The following is a 15,218-nucleotide window of genomic DNA, read 5'->3' on the forward strand; positions in this document are numbered from 1 at the left end:
CTTCCTCCATTACAACAGATACCCAGGTCCCGTTTCATGCTACCTTCACGGGCCTCCAGAAAATTAGAACTCTGAACAATACTTTAACTCTCTTCAGAGTTACATACCATAAAATAATACTTTATGATTAACATAACAGGTTCATTGCTCTAATTACCTGTATTTACCTTGTGACATATTACAGGGCAAATTACATTCAGAGTACAGTTAAATCACATAATATTAACTGTGAACACCTTATGTTACTGTGGCGTTTAAGTCCATGGGAATTACGAGTATCTACTCCCAAATTCCCATCCGGGCTACACTATCAACCATCAAATATTTTCCGAGCAACTTAAAATGTACAATAATACATTAAGGAAGTCAAGAAATTCATACTTTGCCAAAATAATCAGTATTAACAAAAATAATCCCAAGGTCCTCTTTTCCACCATAGATCATTTATTTAACCCTGATTTTAACAGCTCCCAAAGAACCCCCACAGACTCGCTCTGTGAGCAGTTTGCAGACCACTTCAGGGGAAAGATCAGCGCCATCAGATCTGATATTTTATCTAATCGCGATATGATTTTAAACACATCTGAGGGCTCGATTGTACCTGAGGAGACACTGGACAGCTTTGTCCTGGTTAATGCTGAGAACCTTCAGAAAGTTTTCTCCACAGTGAGACCCACCACATGTCTTTTAGATCCAATCCCTTGTTCACTCTTTAAAACACTTTATGGATTTTTTGAGGCTGAGCTTTTATACATGATGAATTGCTCTCTTCAGTTGGGTGTCTTCCCTGCTGCCTTTAAAACGGCGGTGGTGAGGCCCCTTCTGAAGAAGAGCAATTTGGATTGTAATGATTTTAATAACTACAGACCTGTATCCAACTTACCATTTTTAAGTAAAGTCTTAGAAAAACTTGTTTTTACTCAGATTACTGATTTTCTCAATGATAGACAGATCCTGAAGATATTCCAGTCTGGATTTAGGGTGAACCACAGCACAGAGACTGCTCTCCTAAAGGTTTTAAATGATCTTAGATGTAACTGGGACGCCCAAAAGCTCTCAGTCCTGGTGCTACTGGATCTAAGCGCAGCCTTTGATACAGTAGACCACGCTATTCTTTTAAACAGACTGAAACACATGGTGGGCCTCTCTGGTGCTGTACACAACTGGTTCACTTCCTATCTCTCTGACAGATCTTTTATGGTGAGTATGGATACATGCTCCTCTAAGATCCATAAAATGACATGTGGTGTGCCTCAAGGGTCGGTTCTAGGCCCTGTACTTTTTAATTTGTATATGCTGCCTCTCGGCAGTGTCATCAGGAGGCATGGAGTGAACTTCCACAGTTACGCTGATGACACGCAGCTGTACATCTCCGTGTCTCCTGATGACACCAGACCAATGGATGCCCTTTTTAACTGTATCTTAGATATACGATCTTGGATGGCAGAAAACTTTTTACAGCTTAACCAGGACAAGACTGAAGTTTTAATTGTCGGTCCTGAGGCTCAGAGAGAGAAACTCTTGTCTAAATTAGAGGCATTTTCACTATGTCCTTCGCTACAAGTGAAAAACCTGGGTGTTATTTTTGACTCTGAGCTTGGTTTTATCCCACATGTTAAACGTGTAACCAAAATTGGATTTTATCATCTAAAAAATATAGCCAGAGTCCGCCCTATTCTCTCTCGGGCCAACACGGAGATGCTGATGCATGCTTTCATTACCAGTCGCATTGATTACTGTAATGCCCTGCTCTCTGGTCTTCCTAAGAAGAATATTTCAACTTTACAACTTTTGCAAAACTCGGCAGCTCGTGTGCTGACGAAGACCAGAGGGCGGGCCCACATTACACCGGTTTTAGAATCGCTGCATTGGCTCCCCGTGTGTTTCAGGATCGATTTTAAAGTTCTTTTATTGGTTTTTAAATGTCTTAATGGTCTTGGGCCTTCTTATCTCTCAGATCTGCTTTTACCATACGAACCCTCGCGGACCCTGAGGTCCTCTGGTACTGGCCTTTTGATTGTCCCTAAAGTCAGGACACATACTCACGGAGAGGCAGCTTTTCAGTGGTATGGTCCTCGTCTGTGGAACAGCCTGCCGGAGGAGCTCAGGGCCGCAGAGAACGTACATGTTTTTAAGAACAGGCTCAAGACCCACCTTTTTAATTTAGCTTTTACTTAGCGTTTATTTATTTTTTATGCTTATTTATTCTATCCTGTTATTCTATTATTAATTTAGGATTTACCTAATATTTTTTGATTTTATTCTTATTCATTTTTTAATCTTCTTACTCTATTTATATTTATATTTATATTGTATCCTGTTCTTATTTATTTTATCATTTTACCCTGTATATATCGTATTGCGTTATATCTCCAGTGTTTCCTCGGAGGGCGCTCTCTGCACCGGGGCTGTGATTGACCGTGGCTGCTGGGTCTCTGGGGGTCCTCTCAGCCTGGCTGGGGGGCTCCTTGGCCTCCCTCCTGCTGTGTGCCCAGCCTGGAGGCTGCGGTCTGTGACCGGCTCCCGGTGCAGACAGCTCCCTGTTATAGTGTTTCCTCACTTGGCTCATGCGAGCCCAGCCCAAATTTTACTCTTTAAGTGTGCGCGTGTGTGTGTGTGGGTGGGGGGATATATGTGTATTGAGAGTGTGGGGAGTGAGTTGGAGGGTGGGGTGGGCTGCTTTTAACTATGTAAAGCACTTTGTGCTACATTTTTTCTGTATGAAAAGTGCTTTATAAATAAAGATTGATTGATTGATTGATTGATTTGACAAATACGTGCAGACGCTTGCTGTGACTTGTAGCTTTGACCTGCTGTGTCAGACCTGCTCTCACGGACATATGGGACTCTGATTCTAACACCCTGTGATGCTGTAAAAAAACAAATACAAAGCAAAACAAACAAAAAAAAAAATCCCCAAAATAAAAAAGGTGTGCTTTCCAGAAGCACCTTTCTCTCTTGGGCATTAAAGCACTAGAGCTCCTCATCACATCTGGGCTCCTCAGCATCAAGGGCACTTAGTACACATTCAGCTGGAAACTATTTTCCTCCAAAACACCTTTACTGCAGGGAACATAATATCCACAGTGCAGCAGGTACCACTTTCACTACACACACGCTTGATGAGAGCGTTAGAAGCATTGGTAAAAATTTATCAAAAAGAGGTAAATAACACTTGAAAGTACTTGGTATCTTGTGCATTGCATCGTACACAAATATTTTATCAATATTTGCACTCTCTGCGGCCTCTCAGTGCATGTTCGCACCTATAGTTCATTTACTCTGGTCTGAATCAGTTCATGGTTCTGGAAGCCAAAATGCATCAGTACAAATGTTCATTGCGCTTTGTGGTCAGATGGGTCTGGGGCAGGGGCAACAAACAAACACAGGAAGAAGCTGGTGTTTTCTGGGCTAGTGGATAAAATTGAAGATTTCCATTCATCTTATGGCTAACTGCTTCAGTTTGTGCATTCTGTCTATAATACTGAGCCATATCCCAGAATGTAAAGCATACCTTGCTACTTCAAGCCTTTTAGCTCAGACTTACCATACCATACCATACCATAGTATATTTATAAAGCACTTTAAAACAACCACTGCTGACATAAAGTGGTGTAAACTGGAACTGAATAATGAAGATACATTAAATATAAATAAAACCCATTAAAACGTCAAACAACGAAAAGATGTGCGTGACTCGAAAGCCAAACAATAAAAGTTAGTTTTAGGACGTGTTTTAAAAGCAGCAATCATTGAAATCACATGACATTTTCACCAAAAACAAACAATGCTAGAGTTTATTTGAAACTTGACCGAGATTATCTCCTCCAAGCGGTCTCGGTGGGGTCATTTTTGTCACGGTGTCGGGTTTGACCGTGACAGTATTTGGTGTTTGCCTGAAACTGTTTCCCTCTTTCACTCTGTCATGTCACTGTGTCTGTGTCTCAGCGTTAGTGATTTCCTGTTTTATTGTGACAGTCACTTGTTCTGTGCGCATTGTGTTCAGTTTTGCTTCACTTGTCTGGTTTGTCAGACTTAGTTCATCTGTGTTCCCGGTGTGTTTAATCTCCCTAATTTCCTTGTGTGTCATGTCATTGTCATCTTATCCCCTCTCGCTGTGTGATCCGTCTGTTTGGAGTTTTCTTTGTCACCTGATTTAATATCCCTGAGTTCCTGCTTTATGTCCTGTAAACTCAGAGGTCTAACTTAAAGAGCAGCTTTAATGCTGAGTCCTGCATTTGGTCCAGTCTTGCCTACCGCACACAGTGTGTTACGACAGTTTATGCAGCTAATGATTAGAAGTGACAGGAAACATTTTGTTGGGCATCATTCTAAAACAAATCCATAATAAACTAGAATTTCAGCATTTCAAGTTGTCTGAAAGGACTATAATACTCCTGCATGTTCTCTATTTTGAGGTTTTGCCTGTGATGAGAGCCTTCAGGCAATCAAAGGTCTTTTCATACCAAAGCAGGTGACTTGTGCAGAGCAGGATGAAGAGTGAACGATCTGTTCACTTCCACAGACAAAAAAAACTAAACTTAAACAACACCTTTAGTCACAAAACTCCAGTGAAATGCCACCATATGAGATGAGTACCTGTGAGCAGGGTGATTTCATCATATTTGCATGAACTTAACTGAGAGACGTTTACACTAGTTTAATCTGTATGCTTAAAATCTCAGGTCAAATCTCTGTAACCTTTCAGCAAATTAGAAACTTTTTTCTTGTTCTGATGTTTCATCATATCTCTATTCTCCTTATCAGTCGCGGCTAAATCTATACAGCTTCTTCCAGGTGCGACACAAACACACAGAGGCTGGATTACATGCGAAACTACAGCTCGAGATGACTCATCCTTCCCCATTTCCCATCAGGACCAATATGGGACGCCATCTGCCTCAGCCTAATGATGACTGAGCCTTCTCTTCTTTCCCCATCACTTGGAGATATTGCTCAGTCCGAGTTTTTACTCAAGCAAATAAGGAATGAGTCAATCTCCAATCTCACCGGAAGAATCCGGAAGCATTGCTCAGTGAGTGAACAGACAAAGACACGCAGTCATAAGACGAGCTAATAATGGGTAATGATTCTCTTCTTGGAAATGTTTCTGGTGAATGAAAGTAGGAAAGCGTGAAAAAGAGACTTTCTTTAAAATGCGCCGCGTCGAAAATCAACACATTTCCTCCCGCTTCACTGCAGTTTCAAATGAGAAAAAAGGTTTAAGGTTTCAGAGTTGCTACAGGTGGAGTACAGTATGTATGAGGCGATGGGGCTGACTTTGATGGAACCCTATTTTAGCCTCAATTGTGTTGGTTTAAGAGCCAACATCTGAGGTGTGGTTGACAGCGTATGAGCAATTCTCACACTTCATCATGTTAGCACTCTCAGACTGTAGATGGAAAGAGAGCAGCTATGAACAGTACACAGCAAATCCATCATGTCCAAATTAACACTGTCGGATTTGATTTCAACACTATTAAAGTGTCTATATGGGTCCACACCAGAGAGTGTTAATTTAACTCTTTTTGGAGAGTTGGTACGTTAACTCTGATTTAGTGTTAAACACCAAATCTGTCTGGAGTTGATAATTTAACACTTGGTGTTAAGAGTTTATATATTAACTCTCAAAGAGTATTTTAGTTTAACTACGTAAGAGTTATCTTCTAATTCATTCTAAAAAGCGGGAATTTTACTGTTCTGAACTTCTAGAAATTTCTTTTGGAAATAAACATTTACTAAAAAGATGCAATGGTTTTTGAAAAACATTTATTCTGAACTGTGCACCACAATTTCAAAACATTTTCTGAAAGATGTAACAGTATACATGTTCTCACTTTCATTAGAATTTTGTTTATCAAAAGGTCTGACATGGTAAATGCAAATAACAGCATTCTCATCACTTATTTCTTCAATACAATATGCATGTCCTTCATTCATCACTTTGTGGAACTTCAACGCACTTCTGCTCTCCCCCATATTCCATCTTCACAAGCATATCCTGTGCGGAGATCGAATAAAAATTAGTTGACACTAATTAATGGCACAAATAATCCAGTAAACAATTGCAGCACAGTAAAAAAAAAAAAAGGAATCCTCTTTGAGCCATTACTTGTGTAAAGTATTTTCCCAAAAGACAAGGACGCAGGCAACAGGTAATACTGAACTAAATGTAAAACCTCAACCTTTTTCATTTTTACCTAAACCGTGCGCACAAAACTCTGGAGGGATCTAAATGCTAACTTAGAACCCAGTCAGGATGTCTGCTACTGCTGTTTGCTCGTTTTTTTTTATTTTTATGGGCGATCGTTTTCAGGCTTCAAGTAGCACCATTATACCAACATTTCACATTCTAGACATTGTTTTAGGTGTATTTGACCAAAAGTTTGACTGAAAATTCACATGCAAGCTTTTTTTCAAGGCTGTGGTATTTGCCCGCAAACGATACCTTTCAGCTAGCTAAAACAGAATATTATGCTATCACCGAGCAACATGGCTAATGCCTTTCACACAGCTTTGTCTCAACTCCAAAGAGCCACAGAAGTAAAAGCTAATAACAATTGAAACAATCTTTGAAAAAGTGACTTACCAAGCATGGCAAACAACTCAAATATGTAGCAAATGTTCTGAAACGGCTTCACTTCAGCTTCGATTGGAGCCGTGCTGGGGGCGGAGTCTGTGAATTTACTCTGTTGGTGTCATAGCCCCTGTAGGAGTTCAGAGTTAAGAGGTCAAGAGTTAATGTTTCCATTGTAACACCTCCAGATTTGACAGAGAAACACTCATTTTTAACACTCGATTTTAACTACTATCATTTTACACCTCAGAGTTACATTAAAAGAATGTGACTCTACTTAGAGTAAAATTAACTCTACTTTTGCAAGGAGACTATTAACACCAAAAAATTTAACACTTTTGAATTTGCTGTGTATTACATTATATAGCATAAACAATTGTAATTATATTATATTGACTTTTATGGGTGACTCCCAGGCACTAAATATGTATGTCAGAAAGGTTGAAGGCTGTTACTGGAAGAAATTGGCTGAAATTCAGATGCTGCCCCAAAAACCTAATTGTGATTGCTTTGGTTGGCAGCAGATTGGTGTGGTTGCCAAGAGTTTGCATAGAAGACACCAGCTTGTCTGCTATCATTCCCAAACTGTTTGCTGAGGGGTAATGAAACTTGAAAAAGTGCTACGTAAAACAATAATGGAAACAGTTTACCTTCAAAGTTCTGCCTTAACGAGGATAATACACGTAACTATAACTAAACTGACTGTGATGAACATTTTTATTTAGACTTTGGATATTTACAAACCTGTGTGTCTACTTTCTGTGTTTATATTCTAATAGCTATACTGTTTTTGCTAACAACACCTTTCCCGTAAAACAGCGATACTTAAAACGACCAAAGCTAACACTGAACTGATGACGAACTGAATAAAAATGAAACATTTTCAAATGATAAAATAAGTGGCATTTTTTCTCTAGCGATCTGTTGCCAGGAGATTACAGACCCTTCTCGATGGCTGCGTAACCTGTTATTTCATGTAATATCAAAATATCATAATGCTGGTCTGTTTCTGCTGTGTGCATAGAAGCATTAGCAAACAGTTGCTTTTCATTTTAGCTTAACAAATGTTAAGATTATGGGTTTAAAATGCTTTTTCTCTGTAGTCAGTCTGCAAGGGAAGATTTTGGTATTTTCACTTGCTGGTTTCTGCTGTAAGCGACCACCTTTCTGCCATTTGATGGCATGAAAAAAAGAGAACAAATCAGCCTTTAGATCAAATTTAAACAAGATGTTAAAAGGCTGAATAGAACTGAAGGATTGGGTTTAGTGACACTTGGCATTTGTGATCAGCTGTTTTGTTTGCTGACTAAACCTGCATGCTTTAGGGGTGACTGTAACTTATGAGACAGAGCTCGTCATCTACTGATCTGAAGCTCGGTACTTCGGTCGCTGGCTGCTCCAGTCTCCATGGCAAAGCATCCTCAGGTAATATTCTGAATCCAGCAACTCAAAGTTGTTCTCTGATGCATTCATCAGAGTGTGAATTTTAGATAGAAATCACTAGAAAAAAAGTGCTCGAGTGAATGATAAAGTGCTTTGAGTGCTCAAGTAGAACAGCGCTATATAAGAATTGGTCCATTTACCATTTACGGGAGATCGCATTTCCCGAAGCACACTGTTCAAGAGCACGTTTGCCGTGGGGCTCCTCTCAGGATTCACCTCAAACCTCTGTGGTAATTTTGATAACGAAAAGCCAACCAGTCAGTGAAAACCCTGTGAAGCATCTTCAGTCTAATATTAGAGCTTTAGTCTCACTCTTAGACTCAAACTTTGAAGCTCTTCAGGATTCAGTGGCATGGAAACTTACTGTTAATGCTGTCAGCGTGAAAGGTGGCCCAGCAGTGAGAAATCATGTTTCCTATTAGGAATTGCCACTGTGAAGAAATCCTGACACACACACACACACAGCAGAAACAGATGATCTAGTATCAGAGAGATTAATTTAGCCTGCGTTTCAGACTTGGACTTATCTGTCCTGTGTCAGCAGCTAAAATGTTAATAATTATGCATGATGAAGATACTTCGTTAATTATTTTTGTTCAAAGGATCACTAATTGGGCAGCAGACATTTGAATTTTTTTATAGTGTAGGTTTTTTCACATCCTCTCATCTTTCAATCTTAAAAAAAAAAAAAAAAGTAAAACTGTTTGGTACTGCTTCCTGTTTCCAAATTTTGCCAGCCAACATTTTGAATAAATAAGAAGGCCATATGTTTATATACAGTACAATTTGCTATTTGAAGCCAGTAAAAGTTTCAGTACTTATAGACAAATAAATTAAGTTTCCATAAGCTGTAAGTGTGAGGGTGTATGAATCAGAGCCAATACATGTCCAATGAGGATTTATTAATTAGTGGAGTGAAAGGAGGGATGCAAAAAGAGCCCGGGCTATATCAGTCTTTTGGTAACATGACTTGTCATAAATGTGCTCTAATTAAAATAGTTTAAGACATACCAGCTGTTTGCATCACCATGACGCCCCCCTCTCCCCCTTTTCCTTCGTTTTTTTACTTCAAGTGATTAAGGTGCCATTTGCTTTACCTATTATCAGTCTTCCACTGGATGGAGATAAGGTCCTCAAGGAGCAAAGAAACATAAATCAGACTCTTAAAACAAATGTGCGGTGGATGTAGTCTGCAGAGATATGCAGCGTGATCTATTGAGACGTTAAGGCTGCCCTATATTATTCACAGCCATGTATAGCTGGGGTCAACAACATGGCTGCTTTGGGAATGAGAGGTCTAAAAGCACTGTATCATTATAGATAAATTTTACAGCCCTCAGCTGAATTTCATCCAAGTGAATTATGTCTAATACGTTAGCTTGATGTCTGCAGAAGGCCAAAGGGTTTCATACCTCTATAGTTAGATGAGTGTTTAGCTGATATGGAGCATGCATGTTGGATGATAAAGCTTTATATGCAGGATAACGTCTGCTGAATATTTAGATTGGTGTGAGTTCTGTACATCTATCCGTACCTTCTTTGCTTTATGTGACCCAAAGGAGCTACTAAGTTCTGTATGTGTTTCCTTGTTGCATTATACGATTCCACTTGTAACCTTTCACCACAAATAAAGCCATTTATTGTTCAGTTTTTTTTCAAATATATTTTGTGAGAATTATTTTTATACAGCATTTAATACACCATGTTATATTTTTAGCTCGGTCAAAAGTGGCAGGAAATGTTGCAATGTGACATGAATTAATAACAAGGTAAGTACAGTTTCAATCACCTTACAATGCTTTTCTTTAGGAACAAAGACATTTCGTGTTATGTTAACAAAATTAGCTGCAAAAGACTCTTTGCCTAAGTGAAATATACAATTTACACCAAGTGGCACACGCTAAAACTAGGACCTGTAACACCAAACAATCCTAGTAGAAGCTCTACTTAGAACTACTTTGCGGTTTGCGCATCAGATGGTGAGCTATGTTCATCATTTCAGTCTAAGACAGTGTCATTAGTTTTGCAGATAGAGTACTTTCAGCTGCTCCATTATTTCCCAATCGGTCGACCCCTTAGGAACAGCCAGCTTCCCTTCCTAATGACCCCTTGATGTCAGGTTTGTGTCTTCTCCCCTTTATAAATAATTTGCACACCTTAGCTATTCTGTCATGACGACAGTTGGTTAGTTCGAGTCAGAATACAATTGTTTAGTGACAGGTTACTTCCCATCAGGCATCCTGTGAAATCACGTTGTGATCCAAAGTCGTCACCCAGAGGTTGATTGGTGTTGCATGCTCAACCTCTTCCTCAACCTTTACTACAACAAGTTACTGAAGCTGAACACTGCAATCACTGGTCGCTACTATAAAAGCTCGTTGTTTACATTCTGTTCAGAGGATACACTACTTTAGGATCAACGGCTGCGTGCGCTGTGCCATACAAAATGCTGTTCTGTTCAAATGAAAGGCTGCCCTTTTAACAAATATGCATCCAGCTGTAGGTTATTACAGAAAATACCAAGACAGGTCACAACGAGAAAGCAGTCAGAGGGAGAAGATTTATTTTTAACTGAATCACAGGCACTAACCTTTGACTCGTAACTAGATGAAAGCATGTTCTTCCATCATCCAATAAAGTGATATGCCCGTGGTTTGGCCTTGTCATAGCTGAGCACTGAGCGGAGGTACCGTTTTCAGACTAAGCATTGCGAGGATAGAGCCCCATGGGGCACACAAGCCCAGAATCTGGCCAGCCAGCTTACTGCACAGCAGGAATGGTATGTGTGTGTGGAAGGGAGTGTGTGCTTATGTGTATTAAAGGTAATGATGCAGGGAAAAAATAAAAAGAGCAGATTTTTATCATCATAGAGTAACAGCAAGGGCCCACCATAAAGTGGTAAATCTAAACCAAATAAAAAGAAAATTCTCTTCGGTAATAGCTTTTGCAATTAAGCTGAAGATGCTACTTGCAGGATTTGTTCAACTATTGCTGTTGTCACACAAATACTAAACGTTTAATCAGAAACAACTATTAATAAATACAGAGTTTTGAAAAAAGAAACTGTTATATTTCACTTCTGAGTCGAGAATAAAGCATGTACTCTGGGGGATACAACTTTGATTTGAATTTTACTTTCTTTGATTGTAAATGTAAAACATCACTGTGAAACTACACTGGCTTTTTCACCACATTCATGCTGTTAAGTATTGTAATCCTCAAGTTCTCTCAGTGTTTTTTTAAAATGAAGAAATTTAGCACCACTCAGCTTGCTTTGAAGAACCTTCAAGTGCTTAATAACTAAGCAGACTCTTGCTTCTCACATCAAAATACCCTACTACAGTACAAACACATGCTTAGAAGAGAGTGGGAAAAAATTCTCAAAGAAATGTGGTTTTTATTGCCTTTTTATGTAATCAGCTCATTTCATCTGCTGAGTTAGGGAGCAGTGATGTAATGATGCAGATGATGGAAATCAACTTTCATGATTGGCACACGATCAAAGAGCTGCAGATGCAAAGGGATGGATTACTGTATGCACATGGTGTGAAATGCAAATGTTTATTTAATCACAAGGTTCAAACGATCATTTAGTTCAACTGATCACAGAATATTGGTGAAGGACGCTTTCATGTAGGAAGGTGGATGTTTACGGATGTACGCAGGGGGCGGAGGCCAGCAACTTTTTTTTCAGGGATGTCTGTGAGCAGTGTTGGGGAGTAACGGAATACATGTACCGCCGTTACGTATTTAGAATACAAAATATGAGTAACTGTATTCCGTTACAGTTACCGTTTAAAAAGGTGATATTCAGAATACAGTTACTTTGTTGAAATAAATGGATTACACTGCGGTACTTTCCTGTTTCATATTGTCGCGGGTCAGGACTGTTTCGGTTTTGTTTGACAGCTACGTTCTTTTGTTCCAGGCGGCAGCGTTACGGTTGCCATGGTTACAGGGCGACGCTCTCTCTCTCTCTCTCTGCGATTGTGTGTTTCCTGGGTGAGAGAGCGCCTTTTCGTTGTTGTTGTGCTAAGCTAACAGGCAGAATGCTACAAGCATAGCTCTAAAGAATGTAGCATCATGGGCAGTGTAGTCCGTGTTGCAGGGAGAATGGACTGCCATACACGTTATGTGTCTGTGAGCGCGAGGAGGGAGAAAAAGGGGAGTGGAAAGGTACGAGTTGTCATCGAGGAAAAACAGGAGCTGGAAGCATGTAAATATAATAATAACCACTTCAGCCAAGAAGAGTGCCTGAGGAGCCCAGTTGTAAGTAAGCTATTAAGACTCGACTGTACACCGTGTTCGTGTTTTCCTCCGAAACAATAAGTTCCGTTGGAGCAGCCTTTCAACGCCTCTCTCTGTCTCTCGCAAGAAAAGTTGACCCACACAACAAAGTAAAGCTATTTTTCGGCTACAAGCCGACAGGGACCCCGCCGTATCAGTCAGAGGTCCCTTTACTACAGTTCGGAGTCGCGGACCTTCAGTAATAGTAATAAATCACACAGCAATAGTACATTCACGTTGTTGTAAAAAGCATGATAATATATTAAGTATTCCAAAGTATTCAGAATACGTTACTGTCATTGAGTAACGTAACGGAATACGTTACAGAATACATTTTAGGGCATGTATTCTGTATTCTGTAATGGAATACATTTTAAAAGTAACCTTCCCAACACTTTCTGTGAGGCGACAACATGCTATGACAGCAACTTAACACCAAGACTGGACAGGAAGAAACCACACATAAACTGAGTTTGAGAAAAGAGAGTTGGTTCTGTGCTGACAATGTTGATTTTATGTTTCATATTATTATTAATTATTATTATTTATTATTATTATTTATTATTATTAATTATTATTATTAATTATTATTATTATTATTATTATTATATAATGCGGATTGTCAGCACGGATTAACTCCAGTCATTAATGATTATCTCTAAGCCATCCATCTATCCATATTCAACACCATATCTGCATTGCAAAAGCAGTCTAGGCAAAGATGCCTCTCAGTCAGCCTCCTCCAGCTCTAAAAGGCATTTTCCAAGCGAGCCGAGACATTCTCTCCAGCATATCACTGGTCTATCCCTGGGTTTCCTTCCAGAAACACCTCAATTAGAAGGCGTCCTAGTTAGATGCCCTAACCACCTCAACTGTCTCCTTTTGATGTCTAGGGGGAGCAGTTCTACTCCGAGCGTCTCATGAACGGCTGAGTGCACACACCCCTTGTAGTAAGCCCATCTTGACAATCCTATACTTCTCAATTCAATATTATTTATATAGAGCCAAATCATAACGAAAATGCCCTTTATATATTGTAAGGTAAAGACTCTACAATAATTCAAAGAAAACCTCAGAAATCAGAGGACACCCCTATCACCAAGCACTTGACGACAGTGGGAAGAAAAAAAACTCTCTTTTAACAGGAAGAACCATCCGACAGAACTGGTTAGGGGTACACAGTAGGTGAGGATAGGAATGTAGCTGGCCCAATAAAACAACAGCTTTGTCTTCCTTCAGCTCTCTTTACTGTTACAGCATCCATGTCACTGCAAACATCTGTCCATCTCCCACCCTGTTTTTCCCCTCGTGAAGAGAGTGATACTTAAATACTTAAACTTTACCAATTTAAATTCCTCCACTTGAGGGAGTAACTCCAATCTTTTCCAGATGAGAACCATGGTTTCAGACGTCAAGGTGCTAATTCTCGTCCCAGGTACTTCACGTTCAGCTACGAAGTGCTCCAGTGCAAGATGGAGATTACTGCTCGATGAAGCCAACAGGAACACTGAACCTGAACTGTCCCTTGGCTTTACTTTGAAATTTTGTCCATAAAAGTTATGAAAATAATTGATAAACAAGGGCAGACAATTATTTCCCAGTGGAGTGTCTGTCTCTATGCCTGTGCTGGAACAGCTGATTGTATAACAAAATAATGATAAATTAGGTCAAAGAATTAAATTTAGTTTAAGGAAGACGCCACAGTGCAGTTTCCTTTACCAGCTTTTGTTACAGATAAATATGTACCAAGAAGTGTATGAAATATGCACTGGAATATTACACTAGAAAAATCAACAGGAGAGCAATTAACAAATACAATCCAATAAAGTGCAAAGTTCAACAACACCTCTCTGCCACTGTTGTGACAAAGGAAGTATTGCTTGGCTGTGCAGATATTCATGTCTGTAGACTGCAGTAGGATGCTGTCAGTCAGGGTGTGAGCTTCACCTTCTCTCTTGTATGGACAATCAACCTGCTAGAGTTTCTAGTTTCAATAAGTCAGCTGAACCATAAACCACCTCAAACAGATGCTCCATCTTGCACAGAGGCTAGGCTGGGTATATATCTGTCTTGGACTGACGTGCTCCTTCAAAGGGAGTACCCCATTGTGATTCGATTATTCTGAGGAGCGCTCGGCAACGAGCTGCACACAAGCTCCACTGTGCTCTGATGTTTTGTCTTTCAGCTATGAGATGACAGTTGCATTAGGGTGCCGAAATGTCCTAAAGGATTGTTCAGTCAAGTGTGACGGTTGGACTTTGAACTCCAGGTATCAACATCAGTTTACCAACCCAATAATGAAGACTGTGGTGAGGGGGCAAAAACGTTTAGCTAGAGGAAGAAAGAAAAATATTGGGGAAAAGGAAAAATGAACAAAACAGGAAACAGTAAGGGAGAGAACTTTGACGAGTGAATGAGCTGTACAGCAGACCTGGTTATTTGAAAACAGTCATTCTGCACCTACTTGCACAGAAAATTTGACTTAAACTACACGCTGAGAGTAAAATCATAGAGCAGCGCTAAGAGTTAGCTGGTAAAACTGTGAAAATTTACAAATTACCTGCAAGAATATTACAAATTCAGTTTGAAATGTCACCAAAAAAGCTTTTTTCTGCGACCACATGAAAATCTGTAATTTATCTGAAGAAAAAGGAAGCGAGGCACACACCAACCAGCCTTTATCCTTAAACAAACCTGGTTCCAACTCGTTACAAACTGAGAGCGGCTCATTCAATGCCACTGGATCTTTGGGGCTTTTTAAGGCGCCTCCTTAAGCTCGTGCCTATCTGCTGTCCTCATTATACCCTGTCTATATGATAAGCCAAATAGGACTGAGCCAGTGCTGTGAGATACTGAAGGCCATTTGACGAAAGGTTATTTTATGATAAATGTCACCATCCCCCGTGGGTAC

At 39.8% G+C, this 15,218-nt stretch overlaps 1 protein-coding gene and 1 long non-coding RNA gene across 5 annotated transcripts in view; both read right to left on the bottom strand.

Moving 5' to 3' along the window:
- Positions 1–15,218, bottom strand: part of b4galt2 (UDP-Gal:betaGlcNAc beta 1,4- galactosyltransferase, polypeptide 2) — a 242,927-nt gene that overhangs the window by 82,246 nt on the left and 145,463 nt on the right. The window lies entirely within an intron of this gene.
- On the bottom strand, positions 5,753–6,702 carry LOC145421971 (uncharacterized). Its single transcript, XR_013903337.1, has 2 exons — positions 6,590–6,702; positions 5,753–6,001 (listed from the first exon to the last, which is right to left on the bottom strand). It is a non-coding gene; the product is annotated as an uncharacterized LOC145421971 (long non-coding RNA).

Source organism: Astatotilapia calliptera, chromosome 18 (assembly GCF_964374335.1).
Source record: "Astatotilapia calliptera chromosome 18, fAstCal68.1, whole genome shotgun sequence".
Classification (NCBI taxonomy): domain Eukaryota; kingdom Metazoa; phylum Chordata; class Actinopteri; order Cichliformes; family Cichlidae; genus Astatotilapia; species Astatotilapia calliptera.